The sequence below is a fragment of the Triplophysa rosa genome, linkage group LG20 (assembly GCF_024868665.1).
Source record: "Triplophysa rosa linkage group LG20, Trosa_1v2, whole genome shotgun sequence".
In the NCBI taxonomy this organism is placed as follows: domain Eukaryota; kingdom Metazoa; phylum Chordata; class Actinopteri; order Cypriniformes; family Nemacheilidae; genus Triplophysa; species Triplophysa rosa.
Genome location: NC_079909.1, coordinates 3546277 through 3556923, shown reverse-complemented (window position 1 = coordinate 3556923; position 10647 = coordinate 3546277). Strand labels below are relative to the sequence as shown.

Sequence of the window (10647 nt, the reverse complement as noted above, 5' to 3'; positions counted from 1 at the left end):
GGGTAACATATAAGAGACGTAATGGAAAAATCTCAGTCACTTCAATCTACTCTCAGCCCCCCCGGATCTCCTGCAAACTCAATGCACTGGAGCACTAAACACAAGCAAGAGGACAACACGAGGTATGTTTATGTGACTTTATATCGAGCTCACGGCTTTATACGGACTCTTGTGATCGTATATTAATCTCGACAGCGCTGAGAAATACTGACGCGCGCTTCTGCAGATAGCGCGAGGTGATCGAGCATCGCAGCTCATTTGCTACAATAACAAGACAATAATAACCATCATAACACACGGAGGGGCAGAAAAACACAGTCAGCGAATAGAAAATACCCCAAGTGGCATCAAACTGCTTTATTGAGCTTCAAAGCTGAAATTAAATGCATTCAGTAGCTCTGCAGTACTGTGGCATATTTGTTAATCTTATCATTTGTTTAGGTATCATCGTGTGGTGATGTTTCGTTTATAGTTTGGGAATGATTGTGTGTGGGAAAAACATCGTGATGTATTATGAACTGGATGCAGACTTTAAGGAAACAGTCACAATAATGCTAAAAATAGTCATATATAAATATGTCTTTGTGTGACGGTAAAGTGATGTAAATAGGAGCGAACGGACCTTCACTTTATTGATTGTTGATGTCATTGAGCGCGCGACTCATATGATCACTGGAGTCACTGGAGTCGCGTGCGGGAGTGCTGTACGTCACAGTTGCATGTTCGGACTGTACAGTAATTCATCGTTGACGTTCATTTCTTGTGTGATGTATGCATTATATACCGTTTAGATATCATTTTCTTGGGCTAAAATGTAGTTATCAAGCATTGCGTAATAGGCAATCCACGAATGTAGTGTTTGTCATTCATTTCGCTATACCTGAGCTGGAATAGACATGAGTTGACATGGTGTGCTGCGTGTACTTTAGATGATTTTTGTAATATTTTGGAAGATTGTATTATTAGGGTTGTGGACTGTAAATTATTTTTGTTTGAATACAAGGTCTTATAAGAGGTGCTAAATTACAATGTTTTGAGTCAAATTGCACAAAATGAGGTTTAGTTGACTTGACCTTTTGTTTTCAAGTGTTAACATTAACAAAAAACGCTTCTACAATTAAAATTGTTTTGTGTTTTGCACAAATCAGTCTATAATAGAGGATTTAGATGCAGGTTCCTGGCCTGTCCAGTCAATCTGCGTTGAATTTAGAGGTGGGCGGAATGGCCAAAAATCTATTTCACGGAATGAGTAATTTTATTTCACGGTAACGATATATTACGTGAAACAATCTCCCATTATAATTCTATATTTTATACCTCATTTTTCTTAGATTGATTTAACTAATTTATTTATTACAGTTCATTTAAATGCTCACCATAGTTAAAATGTAGGCAAGTTATGAAAATGTACTAAAGATATCAAATTAAGTTCTGATAATCAGATGTATTATTTATTCATATTTATCTTCTGGCTATATCATATGTATACAGTAGGAAGATAGACAACAAATATAACAATAAAGTATGAATATGCACAAACAATGAGAGTACAGTATATGACTAGTGTTATGTACTAGGGGTCTGTACTGTAGGTCTTTATCGCTCTTCACTCTCTATTAGATGAGCAATTTTAGTGTGTTGCGACTCTCTGTCTTTAGGTTTGTTTATTCTCGGGCTTGTTTTTGCACTACGAGTCTCTGGTGACTCCTCACGCGTCTCCCAAAACTGAAGGTAGAAGCGCGTCACATCATCGCGCATTTTAACGCAAGTTTCACCTTGGCTCGCCTGAAGTTAAACTTTATAAAATTATTAACAGCTTTTCAAAACAACCTGACTTCTGAAATACGTGTTGAGAATGAGCTTTTTTAAACGCTGGCGCAGATCCCTGCACGAGCACTGCGGGTGAGAGAGAACGCGCCGGACTGGAGCGCATCACTAAACTACAGACTGAAAGGTCAAAAGAATGTTTGATACGTTCATTTGTTACAGGTGGATTAATTCATTAGTTTTTTTCAGAATAGCGCCTAATTTGCAGAGCGCCCGAGTTAACCACGCCTACGTATTTACATTCCACTTAATAGAAAAATCTCTTATGGTTGACATTTTATTCCGCGGTAACCGAATATTCCGTCATTCCGCCCAGCCCTAGTTGAACTAATGCATCTTCCCTTGCCGATAACAGTGGATCTTTAGAGCTTTTTTGTTGAATGAGCTATTTCTATCTACGGGTCCCCAGAATTCATCATGTTGTTTCTACAGTAGCCCTAAACGAATAAACTGCTCTACAGAAGCGTTTCAAAAATACGTTATCTCCCTCAGCAAAGAAGCGTACACGTGACGACATCTTAGTTCTGTGTCAGCCACCGTAGTGATTCAGAAGGGAGGTGGGAGGGGTGAAGTGAGCCGTTGGTTGCGATTCTCAAACTCACCACAAGACGCCGCTAAATTTCATACACTGGACCTTTAATGATCAAAAGACAATCATTTACTTTTGAGCCGTTGCGGGATAATGAACATTTAAAGTGTATGGTTGCATATCGCCTATTGTTGCCAGTATGGTGTTTGTTAAGGATATATTTAATGCCGTAGTTCACACAAAAGTGAAATTCGGACATTTCACTTTGTAATTCGCTCGTTTTGAAATCATTTTAATGCCAAATAATTACTAAGCGTGCTTGTACCAGCATGTAAGCACCAACTGAGAAATGATTCACACTTTACTGGCTGTTCATTGTGAAATCAACATCTGAGCAATCAGGCTTATATATTCACAATGTACTTTGCGCATTAGGGTGCAATTCAAAACATGAAAGCCCTTATTAATTATGATTTAAGCTTGTCGGCTGAAAAACAAGAGACAGGCGAAAATGGAGAAAAACTGTGAAAGGAATCTTGAAAAGCCTTTTAAAATAAAGAACAAGAGGGTTTTTTCCAACCCATTGCAGTTTCTTGTTTGTATTTGTATTTTAGATTTTAATTGGCAATAATGTTATATTTTTAGCAACATTTTTTCATATTCTTGAAGTTACAAATGGAAAACATAGAGTACAGTGATTTGTTTATAATTTTCTGGTGCAGTATAAAGTCTAATTTGGACAGAGCTATTTCCTCTCCAGTAGGTAAATTTGAGTTTTGCCGTTTTAGAATTTATTCTTGCCTTATTTCTCTTTACAGCCTCGACTTACCACGTTAACAGGGATCTGCTGAGAAATATAGTTCCCTTTCTGTCGGTCTCTCGACGTTGTGTCGAACCGACAGATGGGGTTCGTCCCTGAGAACCAATCGCTTCCGACTACTTAGAAAAGGCCAATGAAAATTGGCGAATATAATTTGCATGCCGGACTCCGCCCCCGGAAATCCGGGAATAAAAGGGAGACGGCGTGCTTCATTCATTCACCTTTTGTTCTTCGGAGCCTTCGCTTGTGAAGATCAACTCTCGCTACTACTTAGCAACTCCAGATTGCCGGTTCTACGACGTGGTGCAGCGGACGGTCCCTTCCTGCGGAGACTTCCCCTGGGCGTCTCGGCGGTTCCAGAGGTGTTCGAGCTAGCAGACGGTGCCACACCGTCTGCATTCTAAAAGAGCAAATTTCTCCAGTGTGGCATGTCCCGCTGTTCTCATGGGTGCAACACACTCATCGAGGAGGGGGGGGACACGAGGTCTGCTTCCAGTACGCTGGGGCAGCCTTTGTAGATACGTCCTGCCCGCACTGCGGGCGGTTGACGATTCAGACGTTGCGTCACTGGTGGCTGTGTTCCCACGGGGCTCAGCCACCACCTCGTCTGCTTCCCGTTCCGTGACGGCAGGACTACGGCCCTGCCGCCCGCTACGGAGAGCAGCGAGGGTGATATGAGGATTACTGTGAGCACTAATCCGTCAGCCACTGGCTCGCGGACCGTTCGCACCTCGTCTTGCTCGTCTGACCGTTCCCCATGAGACGGCCCGCTGTCTTATTCCTGAATCACGTATCGGACACGGTACGTGATGATGAGATGTCTGTTGCAGCATCGGAGGGTGACTTACTGGCATCAGACTCTGACGATTCCTTGAAGCTCCCTCCCTCGGGGGGTCAAGATCAGGAAGAAGCGGACGTCGAAATGTCAGCCATGCTTTCCCGGGCCGCCGGCGTTGGGTTGCAGTACCCGCACTGCCTCTCCCAATACTCGCGGCTGGATACATGGTACCTCGAGTTTGAGAGCGGCTCCATGCCGTACTTGCCCCAGTGCCGTGTTTCCCCAGAAGTGCATGAGGAACTTAGTACGACCTGGAACGCCCCCTTCGGCGCGTGCACGTCAACTAGTTCCATCACCCTTTCTTCCCTCGATGGTGGGGCAGCTAGAGGATACGTCCCCCTGGGGCTCGACCTAGACTCCCGTCCAAAGCACGTAGGCTTTTCGGCATCCAGGATGTCGAGAGCTTACTCTGCTGCGGGCCAAGCTGTCCCCTCTCTCCACGCTATGGCCATCCTGAGGCCAAGGCGTTCAGAGAGCTCCACGAGGGTAAGACCGACCCAGCGCTTATGCAGGAACTCCACGCCGTCACCGACCTCACTCTACGGGCGACCAACGTGACCGCGAGGGCCCTGGGTCGAGCGATGTCCACACATGTGGTCCAGGAGAGACACCTCTGGCCAAACCCTGCACAGATGGGTTGCGAGAAAGTCCGCTTTCTCGACGCACCCATCTCGCAAGGGGGGGCTGTTTGGTGATACTGCCAAGCCACAGTTCTCGACAGTAAAAGAAGCAGACAGAGGATATCAAGCATATCCTCCCCCGCCTCGACTCGGCTGCCCCCTGGCCATCGAGATCCCGTGCACCCTCTGCTTCCCAGCAGCCCTGGTCCTCTTCGACACTCCGGTTCTGGTGCCCCCACTCGGCAGCCCCCCGGGAGACATCGAAGAGGAGACCACCACCCCATCAGCAGCCGCGGCGGAAGCCGTAGAGGCCCTCATGGGAAGACCCGAGGGAGATCGAGAACACCTTTTGGTCCCGACCCCAGCCATTCCATTGCTGGTTGGTCAATCCGGGACGGTTCCTGCCCCGTCCCAACTACCCACTTCTAAAGGTTTTTCTCTCTCTCTCTGGGTGTTTATCACAGCCACTCTCACCCTCTACATGACGGTGTTCAGCAACTCGACGTTGCGTCATGGCGAGGCGCAACATCGAATGTACATTGCAGCCCTCAGCACTCTCAAATTGACGGTGCGTGGAGCTGCATCGCCAGGCAGGTGAACCAGCAGAGCCAGTCTTCTTCCCGGGGGCCCGCCCCCGGCGAGAGACCCGCACTGCCAGCCATCGAACCACCCCCCGGGGGGTCGATGAAGCAGATCGTACCCTTAGTCCCACTGTCGCGGTCCCTGGGAGCTTGGCTCGAGCTTCCCACACCGTCACGGTGGCTGAGGAAAACGATCCGTCTCGGCTATGCGATCCCGTTTGCCAGAAACCCGCCCAAGTTCCAGGGCATTCTGGCGAAGGGTGCGATCGAGTCCGTCCCCCTAGCCGAGATGTCCAAGGGGTTTTACAGCCCCTACTTCATCGTCTCCAAAAGAGGCGGGGGGGTGCGCCCCATCCTAGATCTGCGTACCCTGAACAGACACCTGCACAAGCTGCCGTTCAAGATGCTCACGCAGAAGCGCATCCTGACATCTGGCAGATGTCAGGATTGGTTCATGGCAATCGACCTGAAGGACGCTTACTTTCATGTCTCGATTCTCCCTCGTCATCGCCCGTTCCTACGGTTCGCTTTCGAGGGTCAGGCATATCAGTACAGAGTCCTCCTCTTCGGTCTGTCTCTGTCTCCTTGAGTCTTTATGAAGATCGTGGAAGCCGCCCTCTCTCCCCTCAGGGAGAAGGGTGTGCGGGTACTCAACTAACTCGACGACTGGCTTATCTTGGCACACTCGCGAGATCTGTTGTGTGCACACAGGGACCTGGTGCTCCGGAACCTAGATCGATGGGGGCTACAGGTCAACCGAGAGAAGAGCAAGCTCTCCCCTGTGCAGAGCATCCTCTATCTTGGTATGGAACTCAACTCTGTCACCATGACAGCGCGACTGTCCACAGCACGCGCCCAGTCGGTGTTGAACTGCCTGGATCATTTCAAGCAGTCAGCGGTTCCCCTGAAACTATTTCAGAGGCTCCTGGGACACATGGCATCCTTGGCGGCGGTGATACCCCTCGGGTTGTTGCACATGAGACCGCTCCAACACTGGCTTCGGAGTCGAGTTCCCTGGAGAGCGTGGCACACCGGCAGTAGGCGGATGGTGATTACGCCTCGCTGCCGACGCACCCTAACCCCTTGGTCTTCCATGACCTTCCTTCGGGCAGGGGTACCCCTAAGGCAGGTTACGAGGCATGTCGTGGTGACGACGGACGCCTCCCTGCAGGGTTGGGGTGCAGTGTGCAATGGGCACGCAGTGTCGGGGCTTTGGACGGCCCCCCGCCTCCGCTGGCATATCAATTGCCTAGAGTTGTGGACCGTGCTACTCGCACTGAAGAGGCTGCAACCTCTCGTGCAGGGCAAGCACGTGCTGGTCCGGCTGGACAGCACTACGGCAGTAGCGTATATCAATCGTCAGGGTGGCGTTCGCTCACTGCAGTTAACACGACTTGCCCGACGCCTCCTCCGGTGGAGTCAGCAGGTGACCCGCTCCCCGCGTGCCACGTATATCCCAGGCGACCTGAACCAGACAGCCGATGGCTCTCTCGTCAGTCTACGCCTCGCGGAGAGTGGCGACTCCACCCCCGCACAGTCCAGCTCATTTGGGTGCAGTTCGGGCAGGCCCAGGTAGACCTGTTCGCCTCCCTCGAAACCACCCATTGCCCGCTTTGGTACTCTCTGACCGAGGGTCCCCTCGGCACGGATGCCCTAGCGCACAGCTGGCCACGGGACAAGTGGAAGTACGCCTTCCCCCCAGTGAGCCTCATTGCACAGACCCTGTGCAAGGTCAAGGAAGAGGAGCAGCAAGTGTTACTCGTTGCGCCACACTGGCCCAACCGGACTTGGTTTTCGGAGCTAATGCTCTTGACGACAGCTCCCCCCTGGCCGATTCCCCTGACGAAGGATCTGCTTTCCCAGGGGAAGGGCACGTTATGGCATCCCAGGCCAGACCTCTGGAACCTCCATGTCTGGCCTCTGGACGGGACGAGGAGATCCTGAGTGGTCTGCCCCCGGCAGTGGTAGCTACCATTTCTCAGGCTAGGGCACCTGCCACTAGGCGACTGTACGCCTACAAGTGGCGCCTCTTCTCGACCTGGTGTGCTTCTCGAGGAGAAGACCCACGGAGTTGTGCGATCGGGTCCGTGCTGTCCTTCCTACAAGAGAGACTCGAGACTAACCTCTCCCCCTCCACACTGAAAGTGTATGTAGCCGCCATTGCCGCTCATCACAACTCAGTTGCTGGGAAGTCTCTAGGGCAGCACGACCTGGTCATTAGGTTCCTAAAGGGCGCTAGGAGGCGCAATCCGCCTAGTCCACGCTCCATACCCTCTTGGGACCTGGATGTAGTCCTGACAGGTCTCACCAGGGCCCCCTTCGAGCCCCTAGGGGATGCCTCTCTTCCTCATCTCACGATGAAGACGGTTCTCCTTATGGAGCTCGCCTCCATCAAGAGGGTAGGGGACATACAGGCATTCTCCGTGTCCCCTGACTGACTAGAGTTCGGACCCAAGGATTCTCACGTTATCCTGAGACCTCGGCCCGGCACGTGCCCAAGGTTCCCACCGCTCCCTTTCGGGACCAGGTGGTGAACTTACAGGCACTCCCCACTGGGGAGGAAGACCCAACCCCATCCGTGTTGTGTCCAGTACATGCGCTGCGCCTTTACTTAGACCTCACGCAGAGCCACAGAGCTCTGAGCAGCTCTTTGTCTGTTTTGGAGATCAGCAGGGAGGGCTGTCTCAAACAGAGATTGGTGAGGCGCCTCTCTGGCAGACATCTGCAGAGCTGCAGGTTGGGCTACACCCATCACCTTCGCGAGGTCCTACAGCCTCCACGTAAAACCGGTATCGGCTCGAGTCTTGTAGTCAGGCAAGACTGGCGGCCGGTAGGGTGTACGCCTATGACAATACCTTCCCCCTTTTTTCCTAAGGGGGTCAGCGTACTAACTAGCCTCCCTTCTTCCCCCACTGAGTGAAGAACAGGCACTCCATCCATCACTAGCAAGCACCTCCTGCGGGCGGGCTGGGCAGAGCAGCCCTGCCCCTTAGGCCGGTTATCTCCGGAGTTATTCGCAACATAGCTCTAACCGGACCTAGTGCTACCAGACGTTGCAACCCCCCAGTAGGGCGGTTCCGTCTGATGTATCCTCATGCTGGTTCCCACCTTGGTAACCCATGACCTCCTTAGGTGGACCTCCACCTCGCGGTTAACTCCTTCAGTCCGCACTTTCTTCCCATGAGTTCTCCCCCATCGGTGAGACCATGTTGGTATCTCCACTAGTCTCCTCCCTGCGGTAGGAAGTGGTCTCTGTAGCGCATCCCCCACTTGAGGAAGTAGCGCTTACCCAGTGGCCTTACGGTTCCGGGCGGCTTCTCGCTGTTAGAGAAACAAGGCCGCCGCCTGTGAGGCCGAAGGTAGGGGCCTTCCCACCTTTCAAGAAAGCTCTGGGACCCCCTACCTACCCACTGGTAGGTTACAATTTCGCGGTAGCGTTCACGGCTGACACGCCCAGGCCTGTCACCGTCGCTTCGTTGAGATTGTGACAGGGCACCGTGTTATGGCGTTTTCCATTGGAACCCCATCTGTCGGTTCGACACAACGTCGAGAGACCGACAGAAAGGGAACGTCTCGGTTACGTTTGTAACCTCGGTTCCCTGATGGAGGGAACGAGACGTTGTGTCCTCTTGCCACAACACGTGCTGTCCTCTGCAGCAGTCGTGAGAGGTCTCAGGCTCCTCAGAACCAAGGTGAATGAATGAAGCACGCCGTCTCCCTTTTATACACGGATTTCCGGGGGCGGAGTCCGGCATGCAAATTTCATTCGCCAATTTTTATTGGCCTTTTCTAAGTAGTCGGAAGCGATTGGTTCTCAGGGACGAACCCCATCTGTCGGTTCGACACAACGTCTCGTTCCCTCCATCAGGGAACCGAGGTTACAAACGTAACCGAGACGTTCTGTTCAGTTAGGAATGTTTGTGATAGTGGTATATTATTATTTTGTCACAATGCTTCTCATTCATTTTGAAAACCGGCTATAGTTGCAATGCAATGGGCAACAATGGATGGATTTCAGGCCAAAGTACCAATTAGAAAAATGAAATGGATATGAAAAGTCATTTTGAAAACTATTCAGAATAATGCTGTAGAAGAGCTGCATCCTTCATGCATCCAGAACTCTTGACCATCAGGGGACGGCGTTTTATAATATATCATGGATAGCTTAATATTTAAGGAAGCAAGATGAGCTGATCTCATATGAAACACAACTCATTTACAAGGTGGCACTTTTGTATTAATATCCCATGATTTTTTATATGCAAAAGCATATCAAACTAATACATTCAAATTGTAATTGTATGAATTGTTATTAGTTGTAATTGTTATTAATCTTGTAATGAATTGCCTTATAAAATTGTGTTTGCATAAAATAAAACACCTGTAAACAATCAACAAATTTAAGATTTTGTGAATTAGGATAAATGACAAAGCAGACGCGAGCTGAACTCTTGACACTGGTCCAGGGCAATCGGTCTTTATTGTTGTCAGTTCTTTATTCATACTGTATCACAAGGTATCATTTTATAACAACGGTATCATCAAAACAATAGCATCTTTCAAGAAATGGGGCAGCAGTTTCACTCTTAAAGTGAATTGAGCCTTCACCTGAACATTTATGAAAGACACTTTCCTGTCATCGTTTTGACTTGTTGTCGGTTATATGGCTTAGGTATTTCTTCTCAATCCTTTTTTTTATTGTTCGGCGCATTTATTGCAATTCTATCCAAATGATCCCAATTGGGGCAATACATAAGGTGTTTTAAAGCTTTGATTCGACATATGACCATGAGCAGCAACACTGGGAGCTTACCGTTTTCAACCACAGTAACCACTAAAACATTAATACCACAAGTTATTGAATTTCTCAGCTGACATGCTAAACAGATAATCCCCATAACTTTAAACAAATATATTTTATTATGCTCATTTTTATGGGTATGTTATCATATATATGATTACTTCATATACATTTATCAAGCTTATAATTTAACATATAGTAGATGTTTTGTGGTTATAAAATTATTAAAAATGCAAGTAAAAATCAGCATTATATGAAATGGTGTCAATCGCCAGTTAGCCGGTAACACTTTTATAAATTCGAAGTTTTAAAGAAATTTGGTCAGAACTTAAGTGTTTCTATTTATCCGTATGAGTGGACATAAATAATCTTTAACTGGAGAGAAGGTCGGTGATGGTTGTTTTGTCATAAGCTACGAGAGCGAATCGAAGTGGACTGGTAATGTTCTGTGGATTATGTATTTCCGTTATCAATTCTTTCTGATTGTTTTTTGATGCATTTATTGCATTTGGGTTCAAATGGCCTAGAATATATAGTTATAAAAGTAACTCAGCATTCCAGTCTAAAAAAAGAATCCCAGAGCTTGAGATGCTGCTGGTTACTGTTTATAGGAGGTCTATAAGTTCATGTG

The 10647-nt window shown here is 48.5% G+C and overlaps 1 protein-coding gene across 1 annotated transcript in view; it reads left to right on the top strand.

Annotated features, from left to right (window-relative positions):
- atp2b2 (ATPase plasma membrane Ca2+ transporting 2) overlaps nt 1-10647 on the top strand; it is a 176908-nt gene continuing 166261 nt past the window's right edge. Inside the window, exon 1 of the mRNA XM_057361621.1 lies at nt 1-122. The gene's annotated coding sequence lies outside the window, so the exon portion shown is untranslated. The remainder of the gene's footprint in view (nt 123-10647) is intronic.